Below are 15,176 nucleotides of genomic sequence, written 5' to 3'. Positions count from 1 at the left end.
TTACAGCACAATTTTCATATGCATTTTGCTAAAAATAAAAAGCTGTATGTTCTGTAGGGGCAACTCAGGAATCTGGCCCTTCAGAGATCCGGCCTCTCTTTCTTTCTCTCGTTCTCTCTCTCCCTCTCTCTTTCCCTCTCTTTCCCTCTCTTTCTCTCTCTTTCTATCTATCTATCTATCGCTCTCTCCCTCCCTCTCCCATAAACGACTGCATGGGTAACTTCGCTATGCAAGCGGCTCGCGAAGATGCAAAAAGCCCTGCGAACACGCAAAAAACCCCGCGAACACGCATAAAACCCTGCGAACACGCAAAAAAAACAAAAATTCGCACTAATTCGCAAATTTTGAGAATCGCAAATTTGCGGATTGCGAATTCGCAAAATTTGCCCATGATTAAAGGAGATAGAGGTTTGCATGTTTGGGATGATTTAAGAGTCATAGGGCCGGATGAATGACCCTTTTTAGCTGTCGCAAACGGGAAATCAGCAGGTTTGTGACTGCCAAATAGGTCTGCGGCATGTACAAACCTTATTTTGTGAGTCTGTAACCTATTGCTGACTCGCAAAATAGGGTTTTCAACTCACTATTAGGAAGGCCAAGGGTGTTCTATTAGCGACTTGCAGTGACCTGTACAATTGTTTTGTGACCAAAATGAGGGTCGCAAAGCATTCACATTTTACCACCAATGGAAAGTTGGTGGTAGACCAGTTGGAAATGGGAAGGGGTCCAAGGGACCCCTTCCCCTTTGTGAATGTGGGTAGAAATATTGTTTAAGAGCAGGCAGCTGTCCCACTGCCTGCTCTTAAAAAATGAAAGTGAAATGTGTCATTTTTTAGGTCTCGTGGCGTTAACCGCGCGTAAGTGCGGTCTTGCCAGAGACCTATAGTCAGCGACAGAGCTTGACAGGAGCTGGCCGCGCGCATCTTGAAGGCGATCGGAGCGGGCCACGCGCGCCGAACGCGCTCGCTGTTGCCATCTCCTGTTTCCTGGGAAGCGCAAACACATGCGCAGACACACAGACACACACACAAGTGCCCATACACGCATGCACACATACAGAGACTTCCCCCCCGCCCGCACACATACACACACGCTCGCACACACACACACCCATACAAGCGCACCGAGACCCCCCCGCACTCCCTCCCCCGCCGCCGCCTAGAAAAGTGAGCATCAAACAAAAAGGTCTCCCATGCTCTAGCCGTCTTGTGCCCTGATGGCTCTCAAGCTCTGGGCCCCCACCGCTCCTCACCTGCCTCACCAGTTCTCCAAATTGTGTTCTACTCTCTGTAGCAGAGAGAGGTCAAAATGTCACCGTCGGCCGCTCGATGTCTAGCGCGGCTCACAGGCCGCGAGCGGCTCATCGGTGCAACAGCTCCTGCATACAATTGTCGCAGTAGACAATGCTTCCGCGCTCAGCTGCGGCCCCACAGCTACCAGGAAAACCACGGAGGCACGGACCTGGGGCACTCTCTTCGCTAAGCAGAGTTAGCGGTCATCGTCGGGTCAGGGCTGGGGTCAGGGCACCCGCACAACTCCGGGTCCATGCCACACTCTGGCACCAGCTCACAACGGCAGTCGCAGGTTGGGCCGCGCGCAACACTCCCATGTTGGCTGGCTGGGGCTCCGCGGTCCACTGCAGCTCCGGTGGTCGTAGATTGCAGCCCAGGGTATGTGGTGACCGGGACGACAGGTAGGATATCGCAGATTAAGGATTTACAGCAGGATTGTGTAGGATTACTACGGGGCTACGTGAGCCAGGCTAAGACACGCCCCCCATGCTGGTTGTCATTGCACGCGCACGTCTTGTTTTTCAAGTGATCGTGAAAGTGAAAGCGATCGCTTTGTCTGCCGTGCCTCCAGGGCTCGCTGTGAGAGGGAGCTGTGAATAATAACGGCCGGCAGCCCCGTGCTGAGGTGCATCATCAGAGCTGTGTGAATAATAACTGCGTCAGCCCTGTGCTGAGGTGCATCATCAGAGCTGTGTGAATAATAACAGCTGTGAGCCTGTGCCTGAGGTACATCATCAGAGCTGTGTGAATAATAACTGCTGTGAGCCCGTGCCTGAGGTGCATCATCAGAGCTGTGTGAATAATAACTGGGTCAGCCCCGTGCGTGAGGTGCATCATCAGAGTTGTGTGAATAATAACATCTGCGAGCCTGTGCCTGCGGTGCATCATCAGAGCTGTGTGAATAATAACAGCTGTGAGCAACAGCATACTCTTGCACACACTCTCACTGCTCACCAATTCAAAGTTTGCTAAAAAATGTATGCAACGCATTGTCATACACAATGCCAATAACTCAAACTTTAATGCTGCGACCTATTGCATTGTAAATGCTTGTTCTTTTTGAAACTCATCCTGTTTTTCTTTAAAAAAAACAACAACAAAAACTGCTTTATTTTAAAAGCATTCACAGACATGGTGGTCTGCTACCCCCGGCAGGCCACCAACCCTGTGAGTGCTGTCCATTCCCAATGGGTTGCAAATTGCGACCTCCCTCATGAATATTAATGAGGCAGGTCCCTAGCGACCCATTTGAAAATCACAAACAGTGTCTTGGACACTGTTGTACATTTTTTATTTTTGGAGTCGCAAATGGTGATTTGCAAATCGTCGCAATTTGTGACTCGCAATGTGGAACAGTCATACAGCTGGCCCCTAATCTTCTAATGAAGCTGAAGATCATTGAGGATGAGGTTCAAGGACTCATCTTAACAGACCTCATATTGACAAAACTGGTAAAAGAGGATTGGTTTTGGGGGTCAATAATTTTCAAGGCTTCTGTAACGCAAGTGAGGGTCTTGAAGACTTGTTTCATTCCAGAGGGGGAATGCAACTTTCGGAGTTAACTGTGTCATTGCATAAGACTGAGTCAGCTGCAAATGTGCCAGAGGTCCTAGAATTAATCAGAATGTGGCAATTGTTTCCAGTTACAAGACCTAACGTTCTAATGGTTTGGCAAGTGTTCTGACTGATGGGGTATACAAGGACATGACTAAGACACTGGACCATTAGGAGGTCATCCAACCTTGGCAGTATACAGCCGTCGATGTATAGATAGACTGGTCTCCATGGTAGGAGATGAATTTGGGCATGGGTTTTGGTGAGGAATCCGAAACAATGGGTGTGAAGTGGAAAAGTAGGTTTGTGTAACATAGAAATATTTAACGATGGCTGCAATTGGGAGTGGGCGCGGATTGAAAATGAATAAATGGAAAGGTGGTGCGGGCCAACTAGGAGGGAAGAGTGGGAATGTGGGGAGGAGCACAGTATTAGCAGGGTGAAGAGGAATGGGAAGGAATCTGGTGATCTTTATAAAGAAGGTTCTTGCTGTAAACTCAGCCAGTGTGAGAAGGGTGTTTTTATTACCACATGGATGTGGTGGATTTGGTCAAATGATCAGGCTAGCATTCAGTGGAATAGCGAGAAGGAGATCCGTCTTAAGATGCCCTTTACCGAGATCGTGAAACATCTGCAATAAGTATCTCCAGAGGTGCTTACATACGTCTATGCTTGGTTATTCTGGGTGGATCATCTGCTATAAAGGAGTAAGGTTCGATTTAATAATGGAGTCTTGCTGAATGCAAGGGATTGGTTTGATGGGAGAGAGAGCAGAAGTTAGAGAGTTGTTGGACGAGACCTCATTAAAGAAGATCGGGAAAGAGTAAGGTGAGAGTACGGATCATTGGAATGAGAGTCTGCAAGGAAATTGGATGGAAAGCAGTATTGAATTGGGAAGGAAGAATTAACGTGCTTGTCAAGTGGTAAGGACAATACATGGACGATGCAAAGGGATTGGTAGGTCAGTAGATGATCACTGAGTGAGATAGAGGCAGAAGGGAAAAGGGAAAACTTCTCATATGCTTAACCCCTTCCCCTCCGCCGGAATTCCGCTCCTGTGCTGGGCATTCCGATCGCGGGCCTGGTTGTGACGGCTCTCTTCCATCATCAGCACAGGAGCACTGTGACGCATGACGGACGGGAGCCGTCATCAGCACGCAAGGGGTTAAATCAGTTTCACATAAGAGAATGACAGCAAGGACCATGATGCAACATATCTAATTAATTACTCATTGTAGCACCATAATTAACCAATAATTGAAATTTTAAAAAGTACACAATATAGTTAGATGGCAGGGATAGAAGTATCCGCTTTAAGCACAATAATCCTCTTATACTCTGGCATAGGTGGCTGGAAACTGTGGACTCAAACAGTACATTACAGGGCCGGTGATGGTATTCGTTCTGCTCCAGTTGCTCAACATCAATGGGTGTACCCCTTTGACCACCGTGTGAAAGAATAATGTTACTAGACTAGGTGTCAGATAGATGCCAACTAACCTTGTAGAAAATGAATGTATGTATCCTAGGATGATGACCCTTTCTGTTCTGTTTGCAGCTCTGGTTGTACGCTTCCTCACTAAACGGTTTATTGGAGATTACGAAGCAAACACTGGTAAGATTTTTTTTTAGTGTAACATTCATGGCACCAAGTAATGTTTGCAGCAACTTATTGTTCTTGCTAAGGAACACTGACTTGCCCATTGTTTGCACCTTCTCCAAAATGATCCCTAGATCAATGCACAATGTTGTTTTATGCTGCACTTTATACTGCACTGTTTCTAAGCGCTGGAAAAAACAGGTGTTAATAATGTCCAAATTAGTAGGGTAAGTGCAAGAGCACAGATGTTACTACTAAGGAGATGTTTGTGGCTCCATACAATGAAACTAGAAAACATATCATGTTATGTTGTCTTTTGTGCATGCATGTGACATAAATTCAGTCTTCTGTGGGCTTATAAATTCTTTGGAAATGAAGCCCCCAAAAAATCCCTTATTAGGGTTGTTGTGGGCATTAAAATAATGTTTCAACGCTCTAGACACTTTTCTAGATTATTCCTTTCTCATAATTTAAAACCAAGATATTGTATAGAATAGATGATCTCTGAATTGTCTTTTTGTTCTCTATTTTTAGCTCTGGCTTGAGAGCTCAGCTGTCTGCGAACATTTTAAGGAATTGGTAACAATAGGTCTTCTAGAATTGGCTTTGGCTCCACAGAGAGCAGTATCTCTCGCCCCGTGCCATTAGCTGTTTGGTGCATCATTCTACGTCCCATAGAGCGCTTCTATTGCAATCACTTTTCCTATATAAAATCGCTATTTTAGACTGTACCTGCACCTGTTCTGGGGCCGTGCTCTGGACACCGCGCACCCCTCGCCGCCACTTCACCCCCCTTGGCTCACGCTACCAGAGCGCCCCACGCTGAGCGTTCTCCCCCCTCTGACGGGCAGGTCACTGGGGCGGGGACGGGCGTGGCTTCCATCTCGGGCAGCTCTGGGGTTGGCGGTGCAGCACCTCTGCCCCTCCCCCCCTTGCTAATACTTCCGGGCCTGGCGAGCTCACCCTCAGCTCTTCCTGACACTCAGACCTCCCGAGGCTTCGCCGGGAGCAACAACGCTACCTGCTGTGGCGTAACTTTGCTTTTAAAATCGCTATTTTAGACTGTACCTGCACCTGTTCTGGGGCCGCGCTCCGGACACCGTGCACCCCTCGCCGCCACTTCACCCCCCTTGGCTCACGCTACCAGAGCGCCCCACGCTGAGCGTTCTCCCCCTCTGACGGGCAGGTCACTGGGGCGGGGACGGGCGTGGCTTCCATCTCGGGCTGCTCTGGGGGTGGTGGTGCAGCTCCTCTGTCCCTCCTCCCCCTGCCACGCCCCTACTGCTTCCTGTGGCCTATTATATGGCACTTCTATCCCGGCCGCGCAGCGGACGAGCGCAGCGAGCGCGACGAAAATGCGCCGAAGTTGCGCCTAAGTTAAGCCCGTCTGCGCCCGTCCGCGACAGGCCGGGACCTGGGGCCACACACCCTGCCCCTCTGCTTGCATACTCCTCTGTGCAACTCCTCTCCTGCTCGGCTGATGTGCCTCTTCCCCTTTCCCTTACGCAGCATCTCACTTCCTTAGGCATTTATGCCCCTCATCCTGGCCGTGCCGCTTCCCTGCAGCTCACTTCTTCTTTGCACTCCCAGGATCCCACGCCCTCCATCAATATTTCTTCCCCCTCCCATATTGCCTCTGCCTGTCTCCTCAACACTCGCTCGGCAGGCAAGCACCAACTGCAATTATTCAACCTTCTTACCTCAGATTCTCCTGATATTCTGTTTTTAACAGAAACTTGGTTCTCAGAGGCTTCACTTCCTGATATCCTGGCCATCCTCCCTGAATCCTATTACGCCCTCCAGGCTGATCGCCCTGACGGCAGGATCGGAGGGGGTGTAGCCATGATTGCTCGGGCCAGTCTTCAATTCCAGCTCCTTTCCCAACCTTCCATAGCTGGGGTTGATTTCTTGGTTGCCCGTTCCACTAACCTTCCCGTCCCTTTGACAGTTGTCCTTGTGTACCGCCCCCCCCCTGAGTATGCCCTTATTTGTGGCCTCCCTGCAGGAACTCCTTGCTACGCTTGTAGTTAATAACTCCTCGGTTCTCCTGCTAGGAGACTTCAATTACTGGCCTGGCAACCCCAGGAAGGATCTGGCATCCAAGGACTTTACAGCCACCCTCCTGTGTCTTAACCTCCAGTCCCATGTTTCTGCCCCCACCCACAATCTTGGCCATATACTGGACCAAGTCTGGTCATCTCAGGACATAGTCTCTCCCCCTAGCATTCTTCCCTGCACATGGTCCGACCATTCTCTAATCTTTTTCTCTATTAATCTTGGCTCCCTTCACAAACCTCCTCGCCCTAAGGATATCTTTGCCCGCACTTGGAACCGTGCGGATCTGCACTCTCTCTCTCTTTCCCTTGCATCTTCCCCCCCTGACCTTAATGGTCTCCCTCTTGATATCCAGGCCGCTGCAGTCAGCAACTGGCTATCTTCTTCCTGTGACCTAGCTGCCCCTCTCAAGATAGTCAAGGCTATTCGCCCACATGAGGCCCACAGATGGTTTAATTCTGAACTCAAGGTTTTTAAACTGGAACTTAGACGCTCTGAGCGTCTTTGGCGCCGTACTTACTGCCCCGACCTCAGGGCTAAATACAAACGTCTGCTGAATGACTATAAGAAAGCCATCCTTGCGTCCAAGACCAAGCGCCAAGACGCCCTAGGGTATATGCTGCGCTTTATAAATATCAAAAATAAATAAATAAATAAAGTACTTCTCTGAGCAGGTCGCATTGTCCGCAAATAAATCCAAAGAGATTTTCTCTCTGGTCAACAACTTGGCCACCTCTGATCGTATATGCCCCAAGCTCATTCCTTCCCAGGCCCTCTGTTCCTCCTTAAACGACTTCTTTATCGAGAAGATCGTTAAAATTAAATCTAACATTCCTACCACACTTTTTCCCTCTCCTCATCTTGCCCCCTCTGGGTCTAACTCCTCCTTCGATTCCTTCCCGCCTATTTCCTTGGACTCTTTTCTTGCCTTGCTCACTAAAACCAAATCCGGCTCTCCAGCCGATTGTGCTCCTGCTCGCGTGCTGAGAACTCTCTTTACCTCTTGCCCTACCACTCCCCTTTCTCTTCTTAATGCCTCCCTTTTTTCTGGCTTGGTTCCTTCTTCATTTAAATCTGCGATTGTCCTTCCCATTCTCAAAAAACCTGGTCTTGATTCTTCTCTTCTTTCTAATTTCAGACCCATTTCTCTCTTACCCTATCTCGCTAAAATTCTCGAAAGCCATGTCACTTCTTGTCTTTCTTCTTACATTGAGCAGAACCATCTCCTTGCTTCCCATCAAGCGGGCTTCCGCTCGGGCCACTCCACGGAGTCAGTGGTGCTTGCGGTTCTTGATGAGCTGAAAGCTAAGGCCGATACCAACTCCCCTCAAGCTCTGGTTCTCCTCGATTTGTCCGCTGCGTTCGACACGGTTGATCATACCATCTTACTTGACCGTGTCGGCGCAGCGGGCATTCGGGGCTCTGCTCTCTGCTGGATCACGTCCTTTCTAACAGGACGTTCACAAGCCGTTCACCTCTCTGGTTTTTCCGCTTCTCCCCTTCCGGTGTCCTGTGGGGTTTCTCAAGGCTCTTGGCTCTCTCCTCTTCTTTTTAATCTCTATATTCGTCCCCTCATTGTTTCTCTTCTTAATCTGGGGGTCTCTGTGTATAATTACGCAGATGACCTCCAGCTCGTTTTTGACCTCTCCTCTTCTTCTCACTCCTTCTCATTTTTTCGTTCCACTCTGGTTTTTATTTCCGGTTGGATGAGCGCCAATCATCTCAAGCTCAATCCAGACAAGACTGAGCTTGTCTTGACTGGTGGCTCATCCAGTCCATGGTCTTCTGCTTTCTGGCCCCCCATCCTTGGTCCCCCTCCTACCCCGGTTTCCTCTGTTAAAGCGCTGGGCATCAAGGTCAGCCAGGCCCTGTCAATGCATGCACAGGTTAGCTCTGTAGTGTCCTCCTGCTTCCTCTCCCTCCGCTTGATCCGAAAAATCTCCCGCTTTTTTTCCCTGGATTCCCTTAAAATGATCATTTCGGCCCTCATCACCTCCCGCCTTGATTATGGAAATAGCTTGTTCGTGGGCATCTCCGCCTACGAAACTCGCCGTCTTCAAGCAATCCAGAATCAGGCTGCCCGTCTTATTTTTCATTTTCCCAAAACTCACCATATCACTCCTGTTCTTAAATCACTTCATTGGTTACCTGTTCTGCAGAGATCCCTATTTAAACTAGGGTGCCTAGTTTTCCGGGCTGTTGATCGCTCTGCTCCGGTGTTCATCAATACCTTGATCTCCACTCATACCCCTGCCCGTACCCTCCGCTCATCTACTTCCGTCCTCCTCACTGTTCCTCGCTTTCGCAAATCCCGCACTGGTGGTACAAGATTTTCTGTGCTGGCCTCCCGGTTCTGGAACTCCCTCCCTCTATCTATGCGCTCAATTCCCATCTTTTCACACTTCCGCAAAGCGCTCAAAACATTCTTGTTTGCCCAGGCCTACACCTGTTAACTTCCTTGGCCCTGTCTGTATCTGTTGGTTAGAGCTCTCAGCGCCAGGAAGCAGCTTGGCCACAGTGCGCTTAACAAATATCTTATTCATTCATTCATTCATTCAATTCATTCATTCATTATATTTGTTTACTGCAGCAGGCTTTTCAAAATAGTCTAGCCAAGACTTAAAATGTTTTGGCTTTGGCTGTGCTTGTTTAATTTACTGAAAGTTATGAAAAATGGTGGCACTTTAAACTCGAGGAGCTGCCTGAGAGGATGGGCGGGGACTATTAGAGATCCTATTCTTTCCCTTGCAACCCCTGACCCTGCTGAGAATCTATTGGCTTTCATAGAGAAGTGTAGGTGGTGCAAGAATTGCACACCATCCCACAAGGCCCTTTCTGGGGGACCAGCAAGAAGCTGATATTCAGACATTCACCTGGCACAGTGAGTATCTGAGGTGTTAAGTGGAGGCTATCACTTGTTTTAGTTGGTAACCCTCCTGCCCAGCTTTTGCCTAAACTCCTGACCGGGAGATCCTACCTTTTTGAAGATGCATCACCCCAGACTCCCTCCAGATCATAAGACATTATTCCAAGACCTGACAGCATGATGCATTTTGGGAGGAGTCCTCTTGTTTAGTTTCCATTTAACTAATTAGTCTAACACACCTAAAATCAGTGATATGTGGGTGAAAAGTTAAGGACTGGAGAGTGCCCATATTGACCTTGTCAGGCGGTTGCCCTCCTCCAACCCTGTGTAAGCGGTTGTTAAAGTGAGAGAACAAGAGGGGAGGTTGTACTTGTGAGTAACCTGTGGACTTAGATGTACACTACATACTGGTTTGTGTGTCGTTTCTAATGCAGTGAAAACATATGCCTATATGAAATGTTGCACTGGCCAATAACATGCTTTACCAAGTTGAGCCTTGGAGTTAAGATGACGCTGGAAATGTTTTAAAACTATACTTGAAGTGTATAAAATATTGACACTAATTTTGAGTTTTTTTGCTGTATTATGGTAACGTTTTATGACTTGCATGCTAGGGGTAATGACATAACACCAAGCCAGGGAAACCCTGTGTCTAGGCCACAAGGACCCCTCCGTACACTAAACCATGATTTTGAACACTACGATAGACACCAAGCCCATCTTCCATATGTCAACCTCCCGCCGGAAGCCAGCCCGTTTGCAGTTATATTCACAGGGGTCCCTGAACTCAGGATAGGGCAGAGAGAATCCCAGATGGAACTGAAGGGGAAAATTGTTAATTGGTTAAACTTTCATAGACCATTTCAGGCTGAAGAGGAGGGGGAAATCCTACATGTCAGAAGGGTAAGCTGGGTGGGCAGTAGACGAAAAGATAGCGAAGGCAAATGCGTTATTGCAAACTTTAAGAATCCAAACTTAGTACAGTATATACTGGAGAATCACAATAGAAACACCACGAGCACAATCAGGACAATGCCATTAGGTTTTTTCTACCCTAGAAAACTGGTTGCCTATCCCCCAAACCCTAAACATGGGACTAGAGGAAGGATTGTGGACGACCACTGGGTAAGGCATAGTGATAGCAGTGCGCAGTACCTCTCACACCAAGTAGGCCCCCAGTGGACCAATAGATTCACCGCCCTTTACACGCTAGACGGGAATGAATGACTAGGGCTGCCATGAAGGGCTGAAGTGGGCATAGACAATAGGTGGAGGACCAAGGACCTGGCACTTATGGAGCAAAGAAATGCCCTAACAATGCAAGTTTCAGTGGGCCCTGAACCTAATACTAGAAGGGAGGGGATTGGGTTACAGGCTAGTCCACCGCTCGAGGGTCCAATGGAAAGTGATGCCCGGGATGACAACATAAGAGTTATTTCCTGGAATATAGCAGGGATAGCGGGTAAATTTGAAGACCCAGATTGGAGAAAAGAACTTCAGGGCTATAGCATATTAGCCTTCCAAGAGACCTGGCAGTGGACCCGGAACTGTACCAACTAGAAGGTTTCAAGTGCTTTGCTGTCCCAGCACAGGAAAGTAGAGCAGGGAGAGCGAGAGGTGGGCTATCCATTTATGGTGACATAACTCTAGAAGGTAAATGGACAGTCTCATCCTGGACGTCGCATACCCTGCAGGCACTCAGTTACAAAGGTAGAGGGCAGAAAATACAGTTGTTCAACTTTTACAACCCAGGGCCCTCACAAGGGGAACACGTAGCACTATTGGAATTAAGCAATAGATTAAGGGAAGAGACGGAACAGAGAAGCAAGGGGGGGAGTTCAATCATTCTATTATTGGGTGACTTTAATTGTCACCTCTGTCCAAACATTTCCACTACACAAGTAGATTGGGATGCCTGCCCACTACGAAAGGGGTCGCTTTTTGAGCACACACAGGAGGGCACGTTACTATCCACTATGCTAGATATCTACTCACTAGCCCACACTTTGGACATGGTAGCCCAGGAGAGGGAGGATTTATATGTTCCTACATTCAAAGGTAGAGGTTGCTCCTCAACGATTGACTACATAATCATCTTCTTTTGCTCTGTCAAAAGTCAAGAAGGTAATAACAAAATGGAGCCCCTTTAGTGATCACAACCCACTAACCATAGATTTAAACCACGGGGGCCGTAGAATTAATAGCAACAAAAGGGAGGGCAGGTTACACCCTGTAGCCCAAGGAAGGCGCCTTAAGTGGACAAAAATAAACCCGCAGGAATTCTATAAAACACTAATAGTGGAAGGCGGGAAATATGTGGAGGAGTGGTTAGATCTCCAAGTAAAAGGCCCAGTCCTAGTAGCCTCTTTTGAATCCCTAACAAAACTAGCAGATAAATTCCCCTCTTGAAATTTGGATAGACGTAAGGGGGTGAGATATGCCCGATGTAAAGTAAACAGATGGTTTGGTCTAAGCCATGCGGGTTTTACCAATTTATACAAAAGGGTGAAAGATTCTGTCCGTTTGTCCTCATCCATTGCCGCAATTTCTCTACCCCACTGCTCTTTTGGGAGATGAAAATCCCCATCTATCTCTTCATGTATAGACCAATGCCAACAAGCCACCTCCTTACCTCCTATCTGTTTTTCGACTAGCTGTTGTTCTAGAGGACTAATTCTCCCGATATTAGGGACTTTCCTGATTAATTCTCTGGCCCAGCTACTAATTTGTGTGTATTTAAATCTTGACAGTGTCGGCCCTACTTTCTCCCTAAGAACTTCCCACGATATCAAGATGCCTCCACAAAGCAAGTCACCCCATCTAGAAAGCCCAGCTGTTATTAGGGGGGTTGCCAGAGAATCCTGCAGGCATGGTGGAAGCCCGGGAGAGTCCCAAATTTGTGCATGATTAGAATAATACGCCAACCCCACTCTACGCTTAATTTGTACCCATGACTTCAGTTGTGTTAGTAGAGTCTTCAGCCTCACCTTCATGAAAAACCTTCGATCTCCAAACTTGAAAAGAAACCCATCCAATGGGAGGTTTGCCCCTACCAACATAGCTTTAAATAGCTTCCCATTTGAAGTAAGGTCTGGTGACTTCAAAAGCATTCTTGAATGGGAAAGCTGAAACGCCCAGGAATAGTACTGTAGATCTGGGAGGGCCAATCCACCTTTTTCCCTCCTCCTCCTCAGTTTTTTCCAAGCCAACCTCGTGGCTTTGTAACCCCAGATGAAAGAATTTATTTCTTGTTGGCACTTAAGAAGTTGCTTAGAGTCAAATGCAATGGGAATTGTGTTAAAAATAAAGGTCAGTTTCGGAAGGATAGACATCTTTACGATGTTAACCCTCCCAAAAATTGATAGTCTAAGACCTACCCAGGATCTTAAAAGGGCCCTACACTCTTTGGCGACCAGGTCTAGGTTTGTTTTTGCTAAGGCTTCAATATCTTGTGTTATTTTGACTCCAAGATAACGTATTGAGCGAGTTGAGGGCATCACCCCTACACCCGGATTGGCAATATTCCATGTCATTAACTCGGTCTTATCGGCGTTAATGTCATAGCCAGAAATACCTCCAAATTCTTTGGTTTTTTCGACCACTATGGGGAAAGCATTTGCTGGATCACTGGTATATATTACAATATCATCGGCGTATAGCCCTACTTTCCTTTCCCAACCGCCGAATTTAAATGAAGAAATTCTTGAGTCGTCCCTAAAAGATTGTGCAAGTGGCTCAATGTATATGTTAAAAAGTAAAGGGGACAGGGGACACCCCTGTCTTGTCCCCCTAGTGATCAGAAAGGGCTGAGTACACACACCGTTAACCATAATACTTGCACTGGGATTTTGATATAGGAGTCCAATTGATCTTCGAAAATTTGGACCAAATGCGAATTTCTTCATGGTTTCAGCTAAGTACGCCCAATTTACTCGGTCGAACGCTTTGGTAGCGTCAAGGGTCATAATGGCCAGAGGGAGAGAGAACCTAGAGGCAATATCCACTGCCCCGATTAAATCGTATGTAAGGTCCGAGAGTTGTCTACCCTTTATAAAACCCTTTTGGTCAGTATGGATTATTGAGCCAACCTCACGTCCAAGCCTGTTTGCCAACACGGCTGCAAAGATCTTATAATCACTGTTTAGAAGTGAAATTGGCCTATATGAGCCACATTTAGCTGGGTCTTTCCCGGGTTTCGGAATCAAGACAATAATCGCCTCTCCCCATGATTTAGGAGGGGCCACACCATTTATTAAGATATCATTAAAAAGTCTTGTCCGCACCGAAACTATTTCGGGAGCTACGACCCGTAATAGTTCGCCAGGTAGGCCATCCGGGCCAGTTGCCTTACCCCTCTTCACCTTTTTGATACTTTCCCTCACTTTCTTCCTCTGAAATAGGCCTATCAAGACGATCTCTTTGTTCAGAGCTAAGAGTGGGAAGAGTAATCTTCTCCAACCATCTAAAGTTTGAAATGGGGTCCTCCAAGATTTCTTCCTTATATATTTTCTGGAAAAACTCCAAAAATGCTTCCCCAATATCTTTAACAGATGATCTTTCACTTGACTCGCCCTCTACCATAATATGTTTCATATGTTTTTTTGCCTGATCCGATTTAATTTTCCAGGCGAGGACCTTACCTGCGGACTCACCATATTCAAAGTTGGAGAGTTTACTTACTTCCCCCTTACGTCTATCCAAATTTCAAGAGGGGAAATGCTGTAACAAATGCCAACTGCCCTCAGCATCTGACATTCATATGTTCTGGGATTGCCCCCATATAGCTACTTACTGGATGGAGATCAAAGTAACTTTGGACTCAATTATTAAAACCGAAATTTCTTTATCCTTACCATTTGTCATTCTTGGTTTCGACCAGAACATAACTGGGGCAGCACGATCTTTTCTGTTTTACGCCATTTTGCTGGCAAGACGGCAGATATGCATGCACTGGGTGGACACCACCCCTCCCACCCACTCAGCATGGCTAACCTCATTATATGAAACCTCAAAGGTAGACTTGAGAAGATCATGTAGAGTCCAGAATCTCACATTTTGGAATCTTTTGACAGAGTGGAAGTGAGGTCCTTTTGGGGCTTTTATTTTTTATTTTTTATTCCCCCAATATCCGATGATTAAGCCAACCCACTCAACAGTTCAGTATTGTGGTCTGCCCAGATTTCGACATCTATATACTGAATTTTCTGGCACAAAGTTGCCTTGAGACATCGTCATAAGATGTACGGTTGTTCCTACCAACTCATAAAATTCTCTGCCGAGTTGTGAAGCGGCTCAATCTCCAGGGCATTGCTCCCAAAGGCAGTGAGATGGTTGGGTGGTTCTCTCCGCATCTAAGGGACGTGTGTCGGGCAGATGAGGATAAAAAAAGAAGAAAAAAAAAAAAACTAGCGGATAAATTGCTAGAAATAAAAGGCCCCATTAAGAAATCAACTCACCCTCGTTGGTTTCATACAAGTTGTTCCAAAGCACTAAGGAACCTAAAAAAAGCCCTCAAATGCAAACCAAGGGACACGGCACTAGTGGCCAATTGCAGACAAATTTACAAAGCCAAAACAAAGGAGAGGAAGCTGGTACTACAGGCAGAGGTATGGGCAGACCTGAGAGAGGCAGGTGAAAACAGGGACTATTCTGAATTCTGGAGAATTGTGAATAGGCCCTGTTTTCAGGATAACACTGCCCCGGTTATTAGCGCAAATATCCTCCCTGACCAGTGGGTTAGACACTTTGAGGGCCTGTATAATAACATCAAGGGGCCCACACAAGAGGGATTATGGGAAGGTGACAGGAG

Source organism: Lissotriton vulgaris, chromosome 4_1 (genome assembly GCF_964263255.1).
Source record: "Lissotriton vulgaris chromosome 4_1, aLisVul1.2, whole genome shotgun sequence".
NCBI lineage: Eukaryota > Metazoa > Chordata > Amphibia > Caudata > Salamandridae > Lissotriton > Lissotriton vulgaris.
The sequence above is the reverse complement of the archived record's forward strand: the minus strand, read 5'-3'. Positions refer to the sequence as shown.